Source organism: Carcharodon carcharias, chromosome 9 (genome assembly GCF_017639515.1).
Source record: "Carcharodon carcharias isolate sCarCar2 chromosome 9, sCarCar2.pri, whole genome shotgun sequence".
NCBI classification, from domain to species: domain Eukaryota; kingdom Metazoa; phylum Chordata; class Chondrichthyes; order Lamniformes; family Lamnidae; genus Carcharodon; species Carcharodon carcharias.
The window spans coordinates 47,221,089-47,242,315 of NC_054475.1; the positions used below are offsets into that span (position 1 = coordinate 47,221,089).

At 40.9% G+C, this 21,227-nt stretch overlaps 1 protein-coding gene and 1 pseudogene across 1 annotated transcript in view; one reads left to right on the forward strand and one right to left on the reverse strand.

The window, feature by feature from the left end:
* pacsin1b (protein kinase C and casein kinase substrate in neurons 1b) overlaps positions 1-21,227 on the reverse strand; it is a 96,071-nt gene that overhangs the window by 45,733 nt on the left and 29,111 nt on the right. The window lies entirely within an intron of this gene.
* Positions 12,227-13,053, forward strand: LOC121282123 (annotated as a pseudogene).

Genomic DNA, 21,227 nt, shown 5'->3' on the forward strand with positions numbered 1-21,227 from the left:
GCACGTCTCTTGTGTCATGCTTTGAATTTGTTATCTCAAATTGCTCCCACCACTATTATGAGCGGGTGAGAAACAATAACCATCAATAATTCACTCTACTACAGCACAAAATTTTTTTTTCACCAAGTACAACCCCCAAGTTTGGAAGGACAAAATCTGCAAGTGCACTGCCAAATGTTTTCACCTATCCAAATAACAAAAAATTCACATTCATCATTTTGCCACATTGAAATCCACAGTCGTATGTAACGTGCTAATAGCAACGGAGAACTCACTCCTTTTCCTGCTTCCACAATGTGAAAGAGTTGCATTTACATAGCGCCTGTCAAGACCCCTGGGCAACCCAAAGTGCTTTGCAGCCAATGAAGTGCCTTTGAAGTGTAGTCACCACTTTAATCTAGGGGAATGTAACAGCTGGCGACTGCACAGGAAGCACCCACAGACAGAATTTGATAATGACCAGATAATTTGTTTCAGTGATGTTAGTTAAGGGATAACACTGGTCAAGACATTGGAGAGAACTCCCCAGCTCATCACAAAGATGGTATCTGTGTATGAAGGCAGCCCAATACCACAACTTTTTCAAGGCAGTCAAGGATAAGCAGAAATACAGCCTTGCCATAATTGAGAATGAAAACTAGGTTGAAATAACCAGACAGTTGGAATTTTAGATCTCTTTGAAGGCATTGTATAAGCTTATTTTTCCAATCATATGGTTGTTTATTTACAATGTGCCAAGTTCAAGTAATAAAGTGTGTTAATTGGATCCACGCCAGTTGGTGAAGTTAAAACTAAGACACTGCTGCTTTCTTTGCCGGAGAGAGGCTATTGACTTAGTTCACAGTCAATATTACATCCACCCCCCCCAGTATCCCAACACTCCCCATTTATAGGTTTACAAACATCCATCACCTGTTTAACAATGTGAATGCCATTAAACCTTAACAATGTAATACCAAGACATTGACAAAGTGGGTGTGTGGAACATAGGAACAAAGAGTTCTTTCATTTACTAGAATTTACCACAATTAAAAAAAGATGCCTGCAACCAAAATTGCTGTCTTTGTCTCTTTCTCGCTTTCAATTAAAAACTCCTACTGTAGTTATAGCTCCAGTGTAGAGAACATCAGATGCATGTTATACAGTTCCCTGACCCCTTGTGGAATGGTTTAATCACAGGCAATGCTGGAACAGCACAGCAGTGAAAAGCAGTTGCTTCAAAATCAATTTATTATGGCAACTGGGCTAGTGCAAAAGCATCAAGTTCCTTCTATGCTAGAACAAAAGTGCAGAGATTCTTCCTGCAGTTTTCCCCATGCTGTGTTCCTGATATAAACTGGTTCATTGGGGGGAAAGAGAGGAATCAGCAGGCACATAAACCAGCAACACATTAAACAAACATAGCAAAGAGCAGCATGGATGGATTCTTCCAGCAGCTCAGTGCAGCCAAGTATCTATCCTTTGAGCAAAAGCCATGCAGACTCAAAAAGTTCCAGGTTCAATCCCCTGTCAGTTCCTTCATCTCAACCAGGGTAACAGTAGGGGGCATCAGAATGGTGTTCAGAATTCAGGTCTGTGGTGGCAGGGGTGGAGGAGTGAAGAGGAAAAGTGAGGAAAGGGGAATAAATTGTCAGCCAGATATTCTGTTCCCAATTGGATATATCCCAGCAGAGGTCACTGATTGCCAGGATCCATACAGCAATAGTCACTGCCTTAAGATCACAAGGGTGAGAAATGGTCATTCAGTCCATTCCCCCACCCCACCCCCCCCACCTTTTGAGTACTCCCAAGTCTTCCAACCCAACATTCAAATACATATTGAGTCTTTGATTCTTAACTGGCAGATCATTTGAACCATTTATTATCCTTTGAGTAAAGACATTTTTAATATTTGACATCCCTCAGTTCTAGGCTCCAATTACATTTGCTTTGCCCCCTCCAATATACTAACCTCATCTTAAGCTAACTTCTCAACCTTTCTTTTTCCTTATAAACTGCAAACATATCACCCCAAACAACGTGCCACCTCACATGGTTTTGAATCCAAGTAAAAGTCATAGTTCTGCACTTTAACTCGTTCTTTCCCAGGCCCTCAAAACTGTGGAATTCTTTGCCACCCCTCACTCTTCCTTTCTTTCTAAAACCTTCAGGCTTTTAAAACCCAACCACTAACTAGTTACTACATCCTGATTCATCAAGTCTTCTATTTCACTCTTTTTGACCTTGCATCACATGCAATCCGTCTTGGCTCTACACTTTGATTTTTCAAAAACCCTCCATTTGAATGTCAAGAAAGACTTTCTCAATCTTAACTCTAAAGAATTGATCCACCAACTGCATGACAAAATTTGAAAGAACGCAGCATTCATTGGGTTTATTCATAACCTCTTGATAAAGATCAAAATGTCACTTCAGGTCTATTAGTTGTCAGCTGATCAAACTATGACCCAACCTAACTACACAATGCCCTCAGTCTTTTCAAACTGCAGTGAATGAAGTTTACCTTGCAAGAATCCATAACTGATCTGTAAGTCAGATTGTTTTACAAGCTATTGTATTTGAAGCAAGTTGCTTAATAATTGATTGAATGTTCAGCTTGCAATGCAATGCAATGAAGTATTTAGTACTGACCTAAGTAATGAATGAATACCTAGAGGCCATTGACAATACACTAACCTAATTCAGGACTTCAAGAAAAAGTTAAATGAAGGATAATCACATAAATAGAATTACCTGGAAAAACTCAGCAGGTCTGGCAGCATCGGCGGAGAAGAAGAGTTGACGTTTCGAGTCCTCATGACCCTTCGACAGAACCCTGGGTCATGAGGACGCGAAACGTCAACTCTTTTCTTCTCCGCCGATGCTGCCAGACCTGCTGAGTTTATCCAGGTAATTCTGTTTTTGTTTTGGATTTCCAGCATCCGCAGTTTTTTTGTTTTTTAATCACATAAATGTTTGATACATTTTAAAAACCTAGTTAAGATTTTTGTCTCCCCTGCCCAGCTTAGTACAAAGGAATATGGTTGTGGTTGTTGGAGTCAGTCATCTCAGCTCCAGGGTATCACTGCAGGAGTTCCTAAGGGTAGTGTTTTCGGCCCATCTTCAGTTGCTTCATCAACGACCTTCCTTCTATCACAAGGTCAGAAGTGGGGATGTTCGCTGATGATTGCACAATGTTCAGTACTATTCGTGACTCCTCGGATGCTGAAGCAGTCCATGTCCAAATGCAGCAAAACCTGAACAATATCCAGGATTGGGCTGACAAGTGGCAAGTAACATTTGCGCCACCACACAAGTGTCAGACAATGACCATCTCCAGCAAGAGAATCCAGTCATCGTCCCTTGATGTTCAACGGCATTACCATCACTGAATTCCCCCACTATCAACATCCTGGGGGCTACCTTTGACCAGAAACTGAACTGGACTAGCCATATAAATACTGTGGCTACAACAGCAGGTCAAAGGCTAGGAATCGTGCAATGAGTAACTCACCTCCTGACTCCCCAAAGCCTGTCCACCATCTATAAAGACTCAAGTCGGGAGTGTGATGGAATACTTCCCACTTGCCTGGTTGAGTACAGTTCCCACAACACTCAAGAAGTTAGACATCATCCAGGACAAAGCAGCCTGCTTGATTGGCATTGCATCCACATTCACTCCCTCCACCACCGGTGCACAGTAGCAGCAGTGTGTACCATCTACCAATTGCACTGCAGGAATTCACCAAGGCTCCTTCAACAGCACCTTCCAAACCCATGACCACTACCATATAGAAGGACAAGGGCAGCAGATAAATGGGAATACCACCACCTGGAAGTTCCCCTCCAAGTCACTCACCATCATGACTTGGAAATATATCGCCGTTCCTTCACTGTTGCTGGGTCAAAATCCTGGAACTCCCTCCCTAGCAGCACCATGGGTGTACCTACACCACATGGACTGCAGTGGTTCAAGAAGGCAGCTCACCACCACCTTCTCAAGGGCAGCTAGGGATGGGCAATAAATGCTGGCCAGCCTGCGAAGCCCACTTCCCGTGAATGAATTAAAAAAAAAACAAACTAGAACTCTATCAAGACACTGAATGCTTTCAGGGATCAGCAAATGTCACTGTTTGGAACCCATGCAGTAAATGGTAAAAGTGAAGCCTACACTGTCTCTAATACTCCCTACAACTGCTCAGCTTATTTTTCTTCTCCCACTGAGACCAACTCTCCCCGTTCCACAGCCACCCTTAGAAACCCAAGCTTCTTTTCAATACACAGTTCCAACTTACTACCCAAATATTACTCTAATTTTTCTTAGTTCGTTTTCAAGTCCATACATAAAATTTAATTCCACGCTACCTCCAACATATGGCTTTTAAGCAGTTGATTCTATGCATCATTTTGAAACCATTAAGAATCATGTCAACAGTCATATTTTAAAAAAATAATTTTAATCTGTCCAGCATTTTGCACAATTGTCAATGTGAATGTAGCAGTTGAACCCCACCATGTCACATTTCCACTCCACAGACAAGCTGTGTGACAGCCAAATAACAACGAAGCCTTGACTTTCATGGGTTTGGGACATTCTAGTAGGAAACCAGCAGATGGAAGTGAGCAAACAGCTCATGTCATTTTAAAGAATTTATGCAGCCGAACAGAAACAATTCCCTAAACTACTGGATCAGTTAACTGCTGCTTTTGTTGCATTTCCTATGCACTCTTGGATCTCGCTATGCTGCGTAATAAAGAGTTAACCTACTGTCAAGTTATTTACTAATGCTGATAGACCATTAGTTAGATACACAAAAGCAAGTCAAGGTAACAACCTCCAACTTTAGCCCCTTGTGATGGTGGACACTGAGCAAACACAAAGCATTTCCTAGATGCCAAGGTGGCTCAGTTCATGGATGGAAAATCAAGGAAGTAAAACCCATGACCTATCACACAAGAGTACAATGTTCAGAGTTACCAATGCACAGAACAGACACTCCCATCCGAGATATCCTTACCTATTAAATTGCAGTTATCCCGGTTTGGAAGGGGAAGAAAGTTGCAAATCAATACTTCCTCAAGGATGAGGACCAGCCCTTTAATTCTAAGGGAGAATAGGTTAGTAGCCTCTCTGAAGTGAATTTTATTTCTTTTTCTCCTCTTTCCTCCCCACTCTGAAAGAATTTCTGGCCCCATTTCTGAGTGAGAGAAGAAAAAGACCATAGCCTGATAGGGTAGTTTAGTCAGTCAGTCACTCACTCATCACCATGGCTGTGAGATAAAGATTACAAAAGTAGACTGCACCCACATATCACCAAGATTGGTCCTTTTGAAATGTAGATGCTCACAGTTGGGGAGAAGGACAGTGAAAGAGAGGATGGATAATTTGGCGATAACCAAAGCCATCATCAAAGACAGCACTCATTTTTGAGCCCTCTAAGAATGTATCAATGCTATTTTAAAGGTGGGGGTACCCAAAATTACAAGTGGCTATAAATTTATACAAGCCATACAATTAAATGCATGCTAATCCTTGATTGTCCTAGTTGATTACAGCTTCACATCAACTGGCTAGTTTCACTGAATAGCTAATCATTACAACCATACCAAATCCTTGCTCTTTTCACCTTGGATAATTTTTGTGTTACTTTATGTAACCATTACATTAAATAGTTGCTCCACTATTATGGCTGGATTTCAGTCCTACCCCATTTATCTTTGATCAACTCGTGATCCAGCAGATCAAAATATCTTTTACTGGGTCTGTTCCTTGACCTATCTGAGACTGCCTTTAAGTTCAGATAGGATCCTCTAAGAAAATCACTCCAGCTGCTTGCCTCTTGTGCCCTCGTTCGAGGCTGCATGAGTGTCCATGATTATGTTTAGGGCTTTCTGGGATCAGTAAGTAAATGAATATTACAATTTAATATATTTTAGTTCTGTATGGACCACTGAATTAGTGGTGTCCTCCTGTCAGGGGAGGGCATTTGTAGAATGGATTTTTTATTGCGATCACTGGTGGAATCCAAATGCCAGGATATTGAGCCCTCAAAAGAGTCTTGGTGGACAAACCTTGGGACCCAAGATTAATGCTTCCCAAAACTAAAGGGTTGATCAGCCAGTTTTGGGCCATCATTTGACTTGTCCAATTCAGGGACCAGCTCAAAGAGAGTGGAAACAGGTTTTAATTGTGCACATCTGAACTTTCTTACTACTTTGCACTGTTTCAATTTTTAGTTACTGTTGTTATAAAGCAGTGCAATGGCCTTATACATCCAATGGTTTCCAGCTGCTTTTTAGTGGCAATGGGAATAGTGTAAGCTTAAAAACACTGTCACTGGTTTATATATTAAATCTAAGGCAACCATAGTTGTGTAGAGACCATGCTGAAGCTTTAAATTTTGTTTCTGCAATCTTATTTAAGAAAAAATGGCACATCATAAAGCCCTGCTACTTTATTGCAGTTAATTTTTCCATTGAAGTGGCCAAATTTTAAACATTCCAAAACATAGGACATTTGGATATGAATAGCAGATCTCTCAAGACATTGCTCACAGAAAGTCAAGATTAAGACCAGTTTTTAAATTAAGCTGTGTCAGACAGTGGGAGATAATTGGGCCAGAGCTCAGGGAGGAACAGAAGTTTGGAAAGCCAGAATGGGAAAAGTTAGTACATGATCGACAGGGAAGAAGAGATTGAAGGGCACAGTAACAGGGAAGGTAGAGCAGTGCTCATGATGGGTGTAAGATGTGGAGCAAATAAAAAGGTAAAGCAGGGCTACAAGCTGACCTCTTTCTTTGACTACGTACACTGTTGAACTTGTGACCTGATTTCTCTCTCACCCTCACTCTTTTTGACAATTTTTCTAATTAATCTTTCTTTAATAATTTCCCACGCTAGCATCATGTCCTAAAAATTAGGGTAAAGAAATGGATTAATGTGCCAATCTCTCACCTTCTGCTGCTCTCTCTGTAGGTATTTGTCTTCCTCCCATTCCCTTGTCTCTTTTCTACTTTCTCTCACTTTCCCCTTCCTTTGTGTGACAAGTTGTCTCAATAGGCTCATTAATGTTGTGTCAGATTGTGCTTATTCAGGATCCTGTCCATGTCATCACCCCAAAAATGGTAATCAGAACGTGGGGACATTTTATTCATCTCCACAGAACATTCAGAAATATACTTTAGCAAGGCACAGGATTTTTACAACAAAGTGAGACAATGTAGGTTTCATGTACCTGAAATCAATAAAAGAATATTTTGACCAATAAGTCTGAAAGTGATTTTGGCAATGGAAGAAAATCATCTGGGGTGACTTGCACCAGAATGCCATCAGTGGTGGGAAGCCTACTACTACAGGCTGAAGATTCAATATACAGTAGTTCAATATGATTACTGTCCAGGACTCATCAGAACATTAAATCCTGGGGTTTTACTCACAATTGCACCCATAGAATGTGTAACCTGGAAACAAACCAATTTTGTGGCTTAAAAGATTGCCAAGTTTTGGGTATAAGCGAGTTACCTGCATAACTAGAATATGCCCAAGTCTCCGCAATCTTTTACGCCCATTCATCAAGTGCCCAGTTTGAACAAATCTCCACCTATGAAACTTGTCACACCCTGACCTCAAATGTTAGTATCCTCCAATTGCACTTGTGGGGTTTCTTAACATTGTGACCAGATTTCCAGGAAAGAAAGTCATTCATCAGGTATTTGCAATTGTTGAGCATTTAAAAATACCTCACTAAGAGTTGCTCTGTATTTTCTGTTGCTTTGAATTGATTTTTGTGGAATAAGTATCCTGATTGGAGTTCCTAAACATTCTGTACCTGAATGATCGTTAATTGAGCTGAAAGTGAATTTTTTTTTATAGAAGAATGTATGGTTTGGGTTCGGTGCTTTCCTTGGGCTCCAATTGTTTAAGCTAATTTATGCCTATTTAAAATTCGAGTGCCATGTACACAAAAGTGATTCAAATTTAAGTTATGCTGTCCATTAGCTACCTGGGAGAGGAAAGAGATGGGGAATGGTGTGAGAAAAGAGAACATTTTTCCTCAAACTATATAACACTACATCAAAACATGTAGCTGCAAGCAGTCCTGACTGCTATTATATTTGACAGAAGGCAACAAGTGGAGTAAATAAATGCTGGAATAAATGCAGCATTTAATTACATTAACATTGATCTACACTTCCAGGGGCTAGGTTACTGCAAGATTTACAGATTCAGAAATAACCAGCAACATTTTGAATGTTTTCAGTGAGGTTGAACGAAGTGCCCTTAATCAAAGTGCTCTTATTAAAGATCTAGGAGTACCGCAGCTTTAAAGTATCTATCATGCTAATCATAAGGAAATAATGCAACAGTTGGTAGCATGTGTGCCTCATTTTTATAATAGCCATGGCTACAGTGTCTGAACCTGTCAAGAATTTACAAAATGATGCATTGTTATGCTTTAGTCCTGATTAGTATTTGTAAAAATAACCACAGGAATTGCATAACTGAGAACAGCAAGTAAATGAAACCTTACTTGCAAATGTCATGAAAACGACTAGATGAATAACTAAAATATCTCCTTATGTGCATGTACTTTATTTGCAAAGTTGCCTGCCTAGCATTTCCCTCTGTTCTCAGCTCACCAGAATATCTCTAAGCTGTGAAAACATGCATCTGGTTAACACACCGCACAGTATAACTAACATACATTAATCAGGCTATTTTTATCTTCAGCATACTGGCATGGTTTTGCAAAGACCTGATGGTGAGATTTATTCCTGCATTTTAAATGCCCAGGACTAACGCAGTTACATAGGATGTTCTCAGCAGGTCAGCTCCACACAGAATGAATTGTGCGTGTGCTCGCATCTAAGCAATTTCTTTTCTTCCCCTCCATTCTCCTAAACAAATTTAAATCCAAAGTGGTGGCAACAACGAGTCGGTAAGATGATGGTTTCAGGACATGGTAGCTGGAGGGGGTCACAACGGGTGGAAGAGTAGGGAAATTTGGCCTCCAGTCTGCTTCAATGCAGTGACACTACTGTAATAAACACTATAATAGGGTCTCATGCATGCAGAGACTCAGAATTCACATGACAGCATGAATTGATTGTACTGCAGAGGGTGGACTTTAGGGAATGATGTAAACTACTAAAACTAAATATATCCTTTTAAAAAATTAAGGTTTGTTAACTGTAGGTTTACTAAATGACTAACAGTCCCTTTTATAGTGCCTTTCATGTAGAAAATGTTCAAGTGCTGCATGAAGGTATGACTAAAAATACAAATAAATGTTGTGATAAAGGAGATATTAAGATTAAAGAGGTGGGTTTTAAAGAACTTCTCAAAAGGAGAGGTAAGTGGAGATGCAAAGAAATTTAGGGAGGGAACAGCAGAGGCCTAGGCGGATGAAGCCATGGTAAAGGAAGGAAAGTAGCAGAGATCAGAATCAGAGGAAGTGGGGTGTGAGGCTGGGTTATGGAAAGTGCAAAGTTAAGTTGTAGGCTGGTTAGGGAGATAGAGACAAGGAAATGGAGATTTAAACATTGACCATAATAAACACCTCACATTAAAGTCTTGCATATTGACATGTGTCAGTGCACCTTGCCATGTGCTGTATACCTTACAAGGTGCAGAATTATGAAGATATTGTTTCACATTTAAGAAAAGCCTTTGACTGGATCAGAGGACTGAACTGTGCAGAAAATGGAAAGGCTATAAGTTGTTGCAGAAATAAGGCAGGGAAGACTGTAGATGTGGTTTTGAATTCTAATCAGAAGGGGACTTAAGGAATGTATGGTGTTAGAGAAAGGAGATGTGAATCAGGGAGATGTGAACAAGAGTATAATTGAGCAAGAGAATGTAGGAGAGCATAGGATAAGCCTTGGGAGATAGCTATAAAGAATAATTGTGATCAGGGAGTTAGGCCTAGATTTTCATGCCTCCATCCATGTTGGGATGAAGATGGACATTTTTTTATGATGTGGGATAAGGGTGTGGGTAGTGAGTTGGCATTCTGTGCCACTAATTTAAAGAGTTTAATACATTCAGCTCTGGAGGCTTTGTTTATATAATTGTGCAATGGAATCCCATTATAAATGCTGGGCTGAGTTCCAAATCCCAATAATGAATTCAGCTAAGTGGGGTTTGTTGACACAGCTGTCATGGGGGCTGAGTTTACTTATCTTGACGGCTTTATGAGCTGAAAGGATTAAGGTCCTTTGAGGTGGTTTTTGAACAACTTTTGTTTATTTTGACAGTTTCTTCAGTCATCTCAAAGGCTTCCCAATGTGATTATAGGGCTCACGAGTTCTGTAGATAGTAGAAATTGGATGCCTGGAGGAGTTGATACGAGATGGGCAACAAGTACATAGCCCCTTTAATTATAGCAAATTATATGGGAAGGGAAAAGAGGAGAGAAAATACACACAAGCAAGAGAAGGCAATGGCTGGGGAGCAGACAGGAGTTTATGGATTTGGAAGATAAGGAGAGAGATAGCAAAGGAGAGAGTTTAAGAATAGAATTGATGATTGCAAGGTTACCTTGATAATGCTAAATTAATATCAAAAGTGGAGGCTAAAAGCTGTGATTCAAGCCTAAAGTGGGTGAGGTGCAGCAAACCAAGTGGGATTTGCAACTGTGAATAAAGATTTGAAATTTGTATGTTGGACAAACAAGAAGCCAGTGCAGTTCAAAGACATGGGGGGAATAGGGAACTGGACACAGCACAGGAAAAGACAGGGATGGCAGATCAGTAATCCCTGGCATAAATTGAGGTTTATGTAGGGCAGGACTCAGAAACCAAGCAAGGTTCTCTAGTGGAGGAAATGAATGAAGGATCTAAGCAGTCGAAGGAAGCGTGCCAGTAGAAAAATTATTAATTTGGTCGGTGCTGAGGTTAAGGGACCGAGGCCGAGGCGGGTGGGATGGACAGCGAGGCTGAGGCAGGCAGGGTCGTCAGAGGCTCAGGCTGGGCCTGAGTCTGAGAACTGACCAGGAGGGAGCAAAAAAACATAGGGATGTCATTGCACAGGACTCACATGAGGTGAGTCTACAGGTAGACATTACCTTGATTGATTAAATTAAATTTAAACAGGAACAATTAACAAATTCTAAAAGTAGCCAATTTGATAAAATACATAAACATTTACATATTTTGTATAATTATCCTAATTACAGTGTTTATTAATCAGATTTGGGAGATAAAGTTAAAATAAAACAGATTTTATCCCACTGAAAAAACTGAGATTCATAGATAATAAGACAAATATTTTATTTAAGTTTATCTTCCTATAAAGTGATTTCAACAAAAAGGAGCTGATTAATGAGTAGCTGGTGAGGGTTTGTTTAAGTCTATTTCTCTTCATTTAGTTAACAACCTTGTCACACCTAGTATAGGGACGTCATACTATGAACTTTCAGTTAATACTTTTAAAAACTGGACACAAATAAGCTATTAAAATGGCTGTTGCAAATCATGTGATCTTTGGCATTTGAGCTTCAGACAGTGCCAAGTCTCAAGCAAATACCCAATTAAATATGGCCATTCACAGCCAACTGGTGAATTCACACATGTCTTTGCTTAAGGATGAACACACAAAAACACTAGAATTTCCAGACTGCCTTCCTCTTTGCCTCATGCTAGACAAAAGGGAAGGTCGAAACTGAATTGTGGTAGACAGAATTGAATAGACACTATCGACCTTTCATTGTATTCTGATGGTTTACCCCATCCAAATTGGACTCTATGAAACTTAAATACAAGTTGTAGAATCAACATGAACACCAACACCCCCTTTTTAGGAAGATTTTGAACTTGTGAAAAGTCACATGGTGAGACAGCCATGTTTTCTTTGTCTGCTTAAAGCAACAGCTAGAAGTTGTTTGCAGTCAGAACCACCAAAGCCATCAAAACCATCAGTTCAGCCAGTCTGTGAATTAAAGTAAGCTGTGAGACATTAAGCAGCTTAAGTTCGCCTATGAACCAACCTCCTAGCTAGTTGAATATAGGAAACCCCACAACCTATTGTGAATCATTTGCCTTACAAGGCTCACACTTCAACTTTAAAGCCTCAACTTCATTTAAGAAACCAGGCCTGCCACGTGAGAGACTGGTGATCGTAATCCAGAGACTAAGTTAACTATAATAAGTATAAAGTGCACTACCTCATCTCTATCTAATCATTGTGTGTGAGGAAAGTGTATGCCAGAGAAAAGGAGAGACATCACATGTAATTCAGGGTAAGCAGTAAGATGCCGGTGGATTTGCACGAGTGGTCGGGGGCTCTGGCTCTGAATGAAGTGGAGGAGAAGCCGGGGCAGCCCCTGAATGTTAGTTATGGTACGGTGGAGATAGATGAGCTAGGCAAGGTGCTCACCCCCACTCAGGTGCAGGACCGTCCGGTCAGCATTAACTGGTCTGGATGTGATCCAGACAAACTTTACACTCTGATTCTAACTGACCCAGATGCTCCAAGCAGGAAGGCACCAAAGTTTAGGGAATGGCACCACTTCATTGTGATCAACATGAAAGGGAATAACATTAAAAGTGGAGAGATTCAGTCTATGTTGGCTCAGGTCCTCCTAAAGGAACTGGTCTTCACCACTATGTCTGGCTGGTTTACGAACAATCTCAGCCACTGAAATGTGATGAACAGCGTTTGACCAACCGTTCAGGCGATAAACGTGGGACATTTAAAACTGCAGCATTCCGTAAGAAGTACAACCTAGGTGTACCAGTGGCAGGGACAGGCTACCAGGCCGAATGGGTAACTATGTCCCAAAACTCTATGAACAGTTATCTGGAAAGTAATTTGCAAAATCCTAACTAGATTTGTTTTTCTTTTTACAAAAAATATGTATTTCCTCATAACTGTCGTAGCAACACTTGTTTGGCTGTATGGAGCCTGAAACAATATTATTGATGCACAGTGACTTTTGGTTCTATACCCCTAAATAAATGTCAAAGTTCAGTTTTTTGCACCTGAACTGAAAGTACAAGGAAAAGTACTGGTGCCAATTTGATTTTACGTTTACAATAAATTATTCATGACATGGAAAAAAAAGTAAGAGAATAAGCAATCTTTATTTTTAAACTTACAAAAGTTTGCTTATGAATTATTTAATTGGGGAACACACTCCAACAGTAAGAAAATACACATCTCTTTCCATACAAAACATACTGATCACGGGCAGTAAGAGAATCCATAAATTTTGTCTGTGACAGCCAAATAAAATGAGGTTTAGTGGGGCATCTCAGGCCCCAGAAATGCACACCCTGCAGTATATGGGAACTTGTGGACATTTCCAACGTCCTGGGCAACATGATCGGGAAGCATTGACAGTTTTTAGCCTCCACTTTTGACATTTACTTAGCTGGAAGAGCTCGAGCTCCGGGTTTAGAGTTAAGATAGAGCTAAGAGACATTAGAGATGCCAGTACACTACAGGGTGTATTATATAGGCCACCAAATAGTGGAAGGAATATAGAAAAACAAATTAGCAAGAAAATTACAGAAAACCAAATAAGTAGTGATAATGGGAGACTTCACACTATTACTTTCTATATCAGAATATTTAAAGGCCAAAGAAAGGAAGTATTGCTGGAATTGGGTCATATGGATCAAGTGTCAGAAGGAGAACATTTAGGGAAGTGATCATTGTATCGTTTTATGAAGCAATGTGCTCAGCAATAATGCTATATATATTACTCCTTGACATTATTTCCATTGCTGTTAGCTTTGTATTGCACAATATTTTAAGTTTCCCTCAATTAGATTAATTGCAACCTTCAAGATTTCAGGGCAAATGTAGCAATTTTCAGAGATGCCAGTATCTCCTGTTTGTCCAAGAGTTTCTGATCAAGCTGGAGGTGCGAAAGAGTAAAAACTGCAGAATTTGCTGCTGCCTCAATAGCAGCAGGCAATGCTGAAGGACAAGCTATCTCCAATAAGACTTGCATATCTAAGTGACTGGGCTGAAGGGATCAAAACAAAAGCCACACTCAAGATAAATATTTCTAGGGCATGCACGTGACTATTCAAGCAGCAAAGAGATCTGCACTGCAGGGCTATACGTTTCATACAAAATCAAATCAGAAATCAATAATTGAAATGATTTCAGCTTAAATGGTACTGCACAGCATCTGTATAAGTAAACAAAAAAATCTCAGTGCAAAGCTATTTCCTCTAAAACTGAACATGCCTGTTCAAGTGTATTAATCATTTGAATTATTGGATGGAGGGAAAGGTCTGTAAACGTAGCTGAATAGCCACCATAAAGCATAACATGAGCAAACAACATTTCCTTAAAAGAGCAAGACACAAAGATTGACAAAATGCATTGGATGAAAATGTTCTTCACATGTGACAAATGGCCAGGATTTGGCAATCAGTGACGAATAAACGATAATAGAATGCTGGCTTTTGCACTGTGACCTAGGATAACGAGACACAAAAGTGTTGCACCCTTTACAGTGGCGTGTCTTCTCAGCCAGGCTGAAGAATTCTGAGATATGCAGGGGCTAAATTGGATAGACCCCAAAAATGGGTGCAGGGATTGCATCAACTTCGTGCTGCCTGCTCAAACAATCGATGCATATTGTTGCTAACTGCACTGTTGTTTCACTGTGCACATCAGCAGCAGGCCATTAACACAAGTGGTTAGCACCATATAAAACTGGTTAAAACTTAATGCACTTCTCAAAGGGAAGGTGCATTGTGGCTTGGAGCAACTGCTGAAGTTGTGCAGGAAATCAATCTGACCTGGGAAACATTGAAGAACGGCACAACATTGGAGAGAGCAGGCTCTGAGATTTTTGGATGCTGCACTGAAGGCCTTGGTGGGAAAAGTGGAAATTAGGAGTGCCGTCCTACATCCACAGGGACCCAATAGACCCTCCAGACACACACTCAAAAGGCAGTGGGAGCAGCTGGTCGTGCAGTCAAGTTGAGAGCATCTAGATGCAGTGCTACAACCAGTTCAATGATCTCGCCTGAGTGGTCAATGTCAGTGAATGCAACTTCAAATGCTATATGCCCTCCACTGCACCACCAATCTCAGCCACTGCTCAATTCATCACACTGCCAACCCCCGCAACACTTACTGACAAACTATCAATCAACACCAATAACCCAACATCTATAGGCTTCACCTCACTCTCACACTTGGTGCTGTTGTAAGCTCTACACCCACAGTGAAACATAGAAAAGTTACAGTACAAAAAGAGGCCATACAGCCCATCGTGTCTGCACAGCTGAAAAAAACTAACCGCTATTCTAATCCTACCTTCCCGCACGTGGTCTGTAGCCTTGCAGGTTACAGAATTTCAGGTGAAGATCAAGTTAACTTTTAAATGAGTTGAGGGTTTCTGCCTCAATCACCAATCCAGGCAGTGAATTGCAGAGACTCACCACCCTCCGAGTGAAAAAGCATTTCCTCATGTCCCCTCTAATCCTTCTACCAGTCACCTTAAATCTGTGCCCTCTGGTAATTGACCTCTCTGCTGGGAGAAACAAGTCTTTCCTGTCTACCCTATTTAGGCCTCTCATAATTTTGTACACCTCATACACCTCAATCAAGTCATCCTTCAACCTCTTCAGTTCTAAGGAAAACAACCCCAGCCTACCTAATCTTTCCTCATAGTTGCAATTTTCAAGCCTTGGTAACATTCTTGTAAATCTCCTCCGTATTCTCTCCAGAGCAATTATGTATTTCCTGTAATTTGGAACCAGAACTGTACGCAAAACTTCAGTTGTGGCCTAATCAGCATTTTATACAGTTCCAGCACTACATCCCTGCATTTGTATTCTATATGTCATACAATAAAGGAAAACATTGCATATGCTTTCTTTACCACCTTATCCACCTGTCCTACCTTCAGGGACCTGAGAACATGCACTCAAAGGTGTCTCACTTTCTCCACCCCTCTCGAAATCCTCCTGTTTATTGAGTATTCCCTTGCTTTGTTTGCCCTCCCCAAAATGTACTGCCTCACACTTTTTGGGTTTGAATTCTATTTGCTGCTTTTCTGCCAACTCAACCAAACCATTGATATCATTCTGGAGACAACAGCTCTTCACTATCAACTATAAGCCTACCTTTGTGTTATCTGCAAATTTTCAAATTATACCTCCCACATTTAAGTCAAAATCATTAATATATGTCACAAACAGCAAGAGACCCAAGACTGAGGCCGTGGAATGTCACTGAAAACTGCTTTCTGTTCGCTAAAAGATCTGTCAATCATTACTCTTTGTTTCCTGTCACTGAGTCAATTTTGGATCCAACTTGCCACCTTCCCCTGTATTCCATGGACTTTTATTTTTTTGACCAGTCTGCCATGTGGGACCTTGTCAAATGCCTTACTAAAATCCATGCAGACCACATCCACTGCATTACCCTCATCAATCCTCCTTGTTACTTCCTCAAAAAATGTAATTAGGTTAGTAAGACACAATTTTCCCTTAAAAAACCATGCTGACTATCCCTGGTTAATCCGTGCCTAAGTGACAGTTTATCCTGGCTCTCAGAATTGATTCCAATAATTTGCCCACCTCTGAAGTCAGATTGACCAGCCTATAATTATTTGGCCTATCCCTCACACGCCTTTTAAACAGTGGTACAATGTTTACAGATCTTCAGTCCTCTGGTACCTCACCTGTATCCAGTGAGGATTGAAAAATGATCTTCAAAGCATCTGCTATTCCTTCCTTGGCTTTTTTTAAACAGCCTGTGGCAATTTTTAAACAGCCTGGGGTACAATCTAACCAGCCCTGGTGATTTATCCACCTTCAAGGATGTCAGTCCCTCCAGTACTTCCTTTCTCATTATGCTTGTGTTTAATATTTTACATTCCTCCTCATTAACTAGAATGTCTGCATCATCCCTCGCCTTTGTAAAGACAGAAACAAAGTACTCATTAAGAACCCTGCCCACATATCCTGCATCGACACATAAGTTACTTGCACATCCCTGATAGGCCCTACCCTTCCCTTAGTTATCCTCTTAATGTACTGGTAAAACATCTTTGGGTTTTCCTGATTTTACCTGCCAATACTTTTTCATATCCTATCTTTGCTTTCCTAACTTCATTTTTTTACTTCTATATTTCTGTATTTACTTTCTATATTCCTGTAGACTTTCTAATGTATTAATGTTTCTGTGACTGTCATAAGCTTTCTTTTTTCTGCTTTACCTTACCCTGTATGCTCCTGGATAACCAGGAGATTCTAGATTTGGTAGTACCACCCTTTTTCTTTGTGAGGACATGTCTATACTGTGGCCATAGAATCTGGCTTTTGAATGCCTCCCACTGGTCTGCCACTGATTTCCCGTCAAGTAACAGTAACCAGTCCACTTTCACCAGATCACCACTCAGCTTCATAAAATTTACCTTTCCCCAATGTAGAACTTTTACTCCTGCTCTATCTTTATCCTTTTCCATAATTAATCTCACATATCACAGCTTACGCACACTGCCAGCTATTCAATCATAACAGCCACACCATTCAAACAGGCTGCATGACAATTATTGATATACTTCCCTCTCACGTGCAGACAAAGTGGACAGAGAGCAGGAGATGACCAGGCAGCAATAGGCACTGCAGAGGATGAGCACATTAATGGAATAGCACACAACAAAAGAATGCAGATGGGGATGCAGACCAAAATGTGCTTGGTGCATTGGGAATCCTGCAAGAAAGCCTGTGGCCAATGTCAAGCAGCATGAAGTAGTCTAGCACCAATTTGACACAGGGCTTTGCACAAGGTTTGGATCCATCCTCTCCAGCACTGAACTGGTGGCCAACTTCAATCACACACTTATGGTCTAGGCCATAATGCAGTGTCTGGTGTTGCAGCTTCCATTGTAGCACAAGCAGCAGCCATACAATGTTTCAGTGCTGCAGTAGAAGTTCACACTGCAGTCACGCAAGGTCAGTTTGCTGCAAAGCAAGCTCGGACAGATGCTGTCATGGCTGAGCATTACAATGTGTGAAAAGAGCTTACTGGGTATCACAGCAGTCTAGCAATTTGGCCTCCAAAACATTATTAGGATTGCGGAGGTGCAGCCTTTAGGGAGTGGCAGTGTCTCAATGGAGCACAATCTGCTGTCCTCACTCAGGAAAACAGCATTGATCTCCCCACTCACATAATTCAGCCAGTGTCCTTGCTGTTGCCCCTCAGTCAGCTAGCCCAGACTGTGGCCCATGCCTAGATGGTGCAGTCCACAGCTAGGCTTACTAGGCTGAGAGTGGTTAGAAGTCGTCCTCCACAGCCATCAGCAGCCTTCTACCTGCTGTGCTGCAGCCACTGGATTAGTACAGCATAGGACAGACTTTGTCACCTACTAGCCACCCTTTGGTTAGTTTTTGTGGCTCAAATGCAACTGGAACAGCAGACTGCCACAGAAAGAAGACATCAAGACAATACACCAGACATTTACTGGAATGTTTCGCTGGTTATGGTCACACACCAGTGGGACATTGAAGGAATGCAACCTCTTTTGATTGAGATTACATGCAACGGCAGGAAAGCAATGTGCTTGCAGTCAATGGCATCTTGTACTATGGCAAAGCCTGCATTCATTGTATTGCCATAAGCTAGCTCTACATTCTTCTTTCTGGTAAGAGAGAATGAAATGGGGCTAGCTTTCATTGACTAGGGAGCCTCAATAACCTCCCATGTGCAACAGTGGATGGCATGTGTTACAATGATATAAAGGCACCAATCATTCATAAGGGATTGTGCAAACACACAATGGGTTCGTTTGTTAATTCTAGGCACATGTGAACAGATAGTCATGGATAGGAAGCTTGAGGACATCAGAGCTGTGTGTCTGTGCTCTGCTCCAGGCCGAAGTGAAACTGAGGTTGGATCATATGACACACTTCCCTTAAAGTGATGATGTGCTGCTATCCCTTAAAGGCATATTATAACAGCAAACTGAAAAATTTTGCAATTATCTCCAGCCTCAAAGGAACCAGACACCTAAAATTTGGTCACCACAGTCACCTTCACAGCACTGGAAATGTGATACATGCCAGCACTTGTAACTGCTGCAGGTATTAAAGTTCAGTGACACCATCTTTACTGAAGCACATGTGTTTCACACATTGCTCCATTTGCTTAGATTTGGCTAGAATTGCTCCTCAAACATTCTAGACAGATATGATCTCCTGCTGAGAGCCCTTTCCCTCCTCCTTCTAACACCTTGCCCTGCTTTGTGTGACCTCTGTTCACTCCCCAAGTCACTCAGTATTCCAAGGGGGATGCACACTGAAAAAAAACATGTCTGGGAGTAACTAGTTTGTGCAGAAGCCTTGAAGTCAGCAGGTCATTCAGCACCTGCCACTCCACTCCCTGTAGACTTTTTTCAACTTGAAAAACACTATATAATGCACCAAACCTGTGTTGAGCCATAGCAGCAGCTGGAAGAGACCAACCAGCAACTAATCAGTAAGTAGTTGTTGATCCCTTTAAATAGCACTGGTGGGGGTTGGGGACAGAGCTCTTTTTTGCTGCTGAATATGTGTGCAAGATTAAAGAGATGGTGTTAGTGGGACCAAAAAGTTCCAAAATGGCATTGTTGGCATAAATCAGCACTGCATGCTGACTGACATAATGATCTAAAACTCTGGATAGTTCTGGCAGACATTCACTGCCTGCACCAACGTCTCCGACACTATGGTGTCCATCGTGATTCTCCCCAAAAATGTACATGCGTGCACACATACACCATTTTGGAGCTCTAAGGGCATTTGGAATGTCCAAATAATGAGTGCTTTCAAGCCCAATGTCTCACCCAGTGTCTAAGCCAGGAAGTGTTAGTTAGAATATTTAATTCAATTCCAAATCTTTCACAGAACATGGAATAAGCGGGAAAGAAAGATGAGATTAATATAGAAATATAGAAGGGAAAGAAAAAAACATTTTTAAAAAATCTTCAGCAAAAATTAAAATCCAAACGACTGAGACTCCATACTGGTAAAAGTAATTTTTTAGTGCCACAGATGTTGTTTGGCAGTAATTAAGGCTTATCATGTTGTTAGAAGTTCACTTCCACTTGAACGGACAAGCCTCAAATTTTTCTGGCATGTTTAGAGGATATCTATCCTTTAAGTACTACAAACTCACTCCTTTCCATGTATGTGAATACTGGGCAATTTAGCAAGATACTGCTTATAGTGAAGCTTCTGGAAGAGGGGACAACTTGAACAGCAACTTCCTGATTTCTGCATTTAACTGTGCATGTATAAACACTGGAGTTGCTGTTCGATCTACGCCTCATTGATAGTGAGCGTAAATAGTCTGATTGTTATTTCTCCTGCAAGACCAAAGCAATGGAAATGAGCTGGACTACTTTTTTTCTTGTTCTTGCAATATTACAAATGATGAAATGACAGTCCTACAGGAAGGAAATATGGATACACCATCTCTTGATTTCTATCATTATATAAGCTTAAAATTTTGAAACCATTTCTATTTTGTCCCTCAAGAGTACCATCTAGTTCGTTACAGTACACATCCTAGCCAAAAGGTAGGATCGGTGACTGTCCTCTCACTTAGTTAATAAGGAATAGGAGCAGGAGTAGGCCATATGGCTTCTCAAGCCTGTTTCACCATTCAATAAGATCATGGGTGATCTTCTATCTCAAATCCACTTTCCCATCCAATCCCCATATCCTTGGATTCCCTTAAGAGTCCAAAAATCCATCAATCTCAGCCTTGACTATATTCAACAATGGAGCAAACAGCATTTGAAATATTCACACTAGCAGAAGCCTCTAGCAACTCTCTAGCAGATGTGATTAGGATCAATAAATTTTCCTTCCTTTCCTTTATGTAAGGAGAAGAAAGAATACCAGCTTATGCTAGACACCTCTGTTGTATGAGGCCAGAAGCGCAAGTCTGGTCCTGAAGGGTGCAAGAGGTGGATCATGTGCCTTCAGAAATGTTGCTCAACTGATGAATCATTAGGCACAATCATAAATGTTGTGTGCAAACATAATCTTTGGGCCACAGCAATTTCAACATCCTTCTGTCAATGAAGCATGATGATCATAACCTGTTATCTATTAGCTGAAAGGGTACTGGAAGCAGATTCCAAAATAAACTTACAGAAAAGAGATAGATAAATATTTGATGGGGTGAAAATTGCACAGGTCTGGAGAAAGAGCAAGGGAATGTGACTAAATGAGTAGCTCGTTCGAAAAGATACAGGCACAACGTGCTTAGTTACCTCCTTCTGTGCT